The 5153-nt window shown below is 46.7% G+C and overlaps 1 protein-coding gene across 2 annotated transcripts in view; it reads left to right on the top strand.

Annotated features, from left to right (window-relative positions):
- The first annotated feature begins 4129 nt into the window (after positions 1 to 4129).
- The window catches only part of NREP (neuronal regeneration related protein), a 28812-nt gene continuing 27788 nt past the window's right edge, over positions 4130 to 5153 (top strand). Inside the window, exon 1 of one of the 2 annotated variants that reach the window (XM_034656609.1) lies at positions 4130 to 4338. The gene's annotated coding sequence lies outside the window, so the exon portion shown is untranslated. The remainder of the gene's footprint in view (positions 4339 to 5153) is intronic. The other variant, XM_011224908.3, reaches the window with a different exon arrangement.

Here is a 5153-nt window from a genome sequence, read left to right as displayed (position 1 = left end):
CAGATTAAATATCTTCAGGGGCGCCTGGGTGGTGCAGCGGTTAAGCGTCTGCCTTCGGCTCAGGGCCTGATCCTGGTGTTATGGGATCGAGCCCCACATCAGGCTCCTCCACTATGAGCCTGCTTCTTCCTCTCCCACTCCCCCTGCTTGTGTTCCCTCTCTCGCTGGCCGTCTCTCTCTGTCAAATAAATAAATCTTAAAAAAAAAATCTTCAATAGTTGTATATTGCTTTAAGCGTAGAATTTAAATTTCTTAGCTCAAGCATGCAATACAATTCTTTCCTTTCAGTATGATTGGTTAAACTGAGATCACATGCTTATCTCTAGCCCATTATCAGCTCCAAACAATTTCATACACTGATGAGCTAAAATCATTAGGATCTATTCCTCGGGATCACCTTCCCTGGAACTTAGGGGCTATATTGGCGGAGGGGGGAGGAGGGAGACTAGGACAAATCTGGGTTTCGTTAAGAAAGAGGAGGAGGAAAGAGACAACGGGTGTTAGGCAAGTAACCAAAAATATCTACTACAGTCTGTTCCTTCATGGAATTTACAGTCTGGTGGTAATGACAGAAAAATAAAGCCAAGGTTACAGCATTGTGATAAGGACAGCGGCAGCCTCTGAGCACAGACTCCTTCTAAATCAGGCCAGAGGGTTAAAGCAAGTTTCCCCAATGAAGTGATACAGAGCCTAAATTTATGAAGAAGGAGCAAGAAATACACTGAAGAAAGGGAAAGGGACATTCTGGCACCAGGAACAGCACATGAAAAGGTCCAAGAGTCATGCCGCAGAGGCAGTCACTGGGGAACTGTGCAGCATTGAGATTGGGCAGGCAGGGACAGGAGATGAGGCTCAGCGAAGACACGTACTATAAATTTCGTTTTATGAAGCTACCTATAACACCTCCTGTTGGCACGCGTATAACCCAAAGGGCCAAACGCAGTCTGCAGCTTCACGCAACACAGTGCTCTGGTCCTCTGGTGTCAGCCCCAGCTGAACAGTGGAGAAGCCGAGACTGTGAGGTTAAATAAGTTCTCTAGGATCACACAGAGCTGGCTCTGACCACTTTTACATACAGCCTCTTGCCCGGAGCTCAGACTCACGGACCTTGTTACCCCCAAACCATGAATGACACAGACTGAAAAGAAACACAATTGTAAGAATATATATTTGAGATGCATTTGAATATATGAAGATACATTTGAGAATGAGATACCTAAGGGAGGTTGAAGGAAAACCCTGTATCTAAAGTCTATCCTCATTTTGACCAAATCTTGGGATGGACTGTTCTTTGGCATTCACGTAAGGGACAGAACACAAGGGTCAGCTTCTGACCCAGGATTCTTGTGTTCTGGTATCACCTGGCTGTCACCAGTCACTGTGCAAATGCCTTAGCTCATGATTTATCCCTGTCTCTACCCGAAATGTCCCTTTCCCCCCCCCTTCTTCAGCTTACTGGCTTTTCATCATTCTTTACAAATTCAGCTTAAGCATCACCTCCTTTAGAAAACTTTCTTTGAACGCCCCCCCATCCGATGTAGAAAGGAACCTTTGTGCTTACAGTGTACCTGTGCACAGCTCTGTCTACAACCGTCCTTATCACACTGCACAGCAGCTCTGGCTTTCGTTGTTTCTCCGCCCCCTCACCGCAGACTGTAGAGTCCATGAAGATAAGGACATTGCCTACTTCATCTTTCCTAAGAAAACCTTGCTTTTGTTCAGATGTCTCTGTCCCTCCTACACACAGTCCACATGACTCCCTCTCCCATCTCAACAAATGGATCTGATTGTTTGAGACAATGGTTCTCAACTAGGGGCAACTTTGCCCCTTCGACGAACATGTGACAATGTCTGGACGCACATTTGGTTGTCACTACCAGGGTTTGTTGCTGGCATCCAGTTGGTAGACGCCCGAGATGCCACTAAACATCCTACAAGGAACAAGACATCTCCCTTCCTCCGCCCGACACCTTGGCCCCATCAAAACATTATTCACCAGAAGTCAATAGCTCTGAGGTTGAGGCTTCCTGTTTTAAGTCAGCGTTTGCATGACTTTGCTTCCTGAATGGTCTAGGCATAAATATGTGCCCTAAGTAATCAATCAGATTGACTCAAAGGACTGCTATTCTACGACTGGGAAAGAATTGGATGATAAAGCTAGAAAGTTGGATTGTGGTCACGTTGTGGTGAGATCTGAGTGGAAGGCTGAGGTATGGTCTTTATCCCGTACTGGAGCCCGAGGTACTGTGATCAGAAAGGTGGATCTACCGTTCACCCTGCAGGCCGGGTGGGAGGAGGGTGACCGGCCCCGGAGCGCTGGGAGGCAGCTACCGCTTGTCTCCTGAGTGAGGGGGGCGGTGTGAGTTCCTTTCTGTCCCTAGTGATTAGCACAGTCTCCTCCACCCAGAAGGACTCAACAATGTGTCTTCCATAGTCAGACTACCCATTATCTGGAACACAGTAAATAGACTATGATTCTGACCCAGGGTTCTTATTCCTTAAAAAACACAAAACGAAACTAAAGAACTATGTCACCTGTATGTTCGTGGCTGCAGTAGAGAAAAATTAACATATAATAAATCCCAAATTTCCCTGTGTTTTTAAGGCCATCTTAGGGTAGGTTTTACATAAATACTAAAGTCAGTATGCGCGTGTGTGTGTTGTTGTAGCAGTAATTTGTGAACAAACCTTCCTGGGACAGATGTTTGGTTGATGCGGCAGTGCAAGGCCTTCTGGGATTACTTTTTGAGCTGGACTCTGAGGTCAAAGATCTCAGTGCTGAAGTGCCCTTGACCAGCCTGCTGGGACTTCAGGCCTACAAAAGCAGCCCCCCCAGGTTTCTCCCTCTCCCACCACCCCACTCCCTCCCCAGCCCATCTCCCTGGCAGGTGAAGGCATTTAGCTGGCTTGTTGAGTTGTGTGCTTTCCCCTTTGTTTCTAATAATGGTTCCAAGGTGAGTTTTGTTTTCTTTTTCTTTTCTTTTCTTTTTTTTTTTTTTGCAGATAAAATGTGAGGTTCTAGATGAATTCAGGGAAACTCTTAGCTGGCCCCTTATAGGTCACACCCACTGGCAAGTTTGCGGTGTGAAAGATCTGTGGCCCTGGCAACACGTTTATAGATAATTTATTCTTCAGAATTAAGAGTGTAAAATATTACTTTTTAAGGCGTCCTATTTCTATACCCAAAAAACCTTAAATCTAAAAAATAAGACCATCTACAAACATGTTTTTGTGAATTCTCGCACGCCCCTCATCTTTTCTGACTGTTGTGATGGGAAAAACCCTGCTTTCAGCGATGAGGAGTAAAACGTGATGTAAATTTAGAAGAGGTTATGATCTTTAACATCTTTCTTCTTGGCAAAGCAATTTAATGAGGAGATAATCTTCCCCTTTAACATCCGACATTTACCATAAAATGATATTCTGTTTTGTTGGCAACAAAACCAAGTTGTAGCAAAATTTTGAGCTGTTACATTACTGTGAAGATAGATTTTAAATAAGAACACTGTTTTTAAAAGAAAATCAGAAATGTAAAGCACGTTTAAAAAAAGTAATCTCTGATTTTTAAAAAAGTATAATTTTCGTAGGGCAAAGAGCAGAGTAACAGGCTAAGTGCTTCAAGGAAAAGGGAGCAAGAGAGGGGAGCGTGTCTCGGGCCGACCGCCCCGGCGGCCGCTCTTGCCCGTCCGTGCGCGTGGAGCCGTGCGCACGTGTGCGTGCGTGTCTGCACCGGCGTGTGCCCGAGCGCGCGCGACCGCGGGGCTCCGGGCTGGGCCCTCGGGGGGCTCCCGACGCGGGGCTTCCCGCGGACTGGGGCGGGCCCACCCGGCCGTGCGCAAACGCGTGCGGCGCGGCCCTTTGTGTGTCGGAGCGCGGCCCCGCGCCGCCGACAGGATTTTCTGCTTCGCTCGGGACAGGCACATAAAAGGGAAGGCGGCTGCCGCCCGTCGCCGTCCTCTTTCCCTCAGATGCCCTCGGCTGCAGGTTTATTATTACAGNGAGGCTGGGGCGCTGGCGCCGCGCCAGCCCCCTCAGAATTAGCTCATTGTTCACTGGCACACTGGCGGCGGGGAGAGGGCCTGAGACTCAGAGACACACACACTCTTGGAGAGAGCGCGAGGCAGGGAGACCTTCCCTCCTTCTTTTTCCACGGCTGCACTTCTTGGAAGTGGGGCCGGTTTGGGTTTTGTTTCCCTTCCCCCTCCTCTCTCCGCTTCCTCCACCCCTTTCCCCTCCCCCTCCCCCCCAGCTGTCTTTCTAGCATGATGCCCTTTTTCATCCACATTTGTGTTTCAGGTGTAGAGAGGAGAGAGTGAACAGGGAGCGGGGCTTTTGTCTGTAAGTATATGCTATTCCCATCCCCGGCCGGGAGCGCTGCTTTCTCTTTTGTGTCGATTTCTTGCCATTGCTCTTCGCTGGACCCTTCAACCCTGCAGAGTTCATGCTGCTTCCCTCTAAATTTTAAAGAGCTGAAGCGTGTACCTTGAAGAAATTCTGGTATTTTGGCCCTGCTGCATTAAGGCTGGAATTTAACTTGGGCTTTTTTTTTTTTTTTTTTNCTTTTTTTTTTTTTTTTTTTTTTTAATGCACAAGTTAACAGGGAGAATTCTTTTGGGAAGGGGTGGGGTTTTATGCTTGCTGGTGTGGTTAATTTTTGTTCTTCTTGCTCATAAAGCATTGTTAGGAACTGTTTTGTTTCTTTGCATTAGATGCACTTTGGTGCATGCACCCCCACCCCCTTTAGTAAATGAATTTGTGTCCCTCCATCCGTACACTTTATTACTCTCTCCGCGCTGCTGCTACCGCCGCCGAGGGTCTTCTCAGGCATTCGATCTTGCAACACTTTTTCTGCATTTTCTTATAAAGCAGTTAAACTTTGGGGGAGGGAGGGCTTAAAAATAAATGACTGCTTGCTGCTCGATGATGATAATAATCTGATTTGCATTTATGTGTATCTATGATAACATTATAGGAAGACTCTAAGAGCTTATGATACCCTCTTGGAGAACTTTTAGCTTCTTCATTCACGTTAATTTTTGTCATAACTTATGTTAACAAAAGAACCGTGTTCTGACATAAAGGCTGACAGGAAAATCACTGCGGCATATACATTAGTGTGTGTTTGGTGTAAAGAGAAGGGCATAATGGTGTAT

The sequence above is a fragment of the Ailuropoda melanoleuca genome, chromosome 3 (genome assembly GCF_002007445.2).
Source record: "Ailuropoda melanoleuca isolate Jingjing chromosome 3, ASM200744v2, whole genome shotgun sequence".
NCBI lineage: Eukaryota > Metazoa > Chordata > Mammalia > Carnivora > Ursidae > Ailuropoda > Ailuropoda melanoleuca.
The sequence above is the reverse complement of the archived record's forward strand: the minus strand, read 5'-3'. Positions and strand labels throughout refer to the sequence as shown.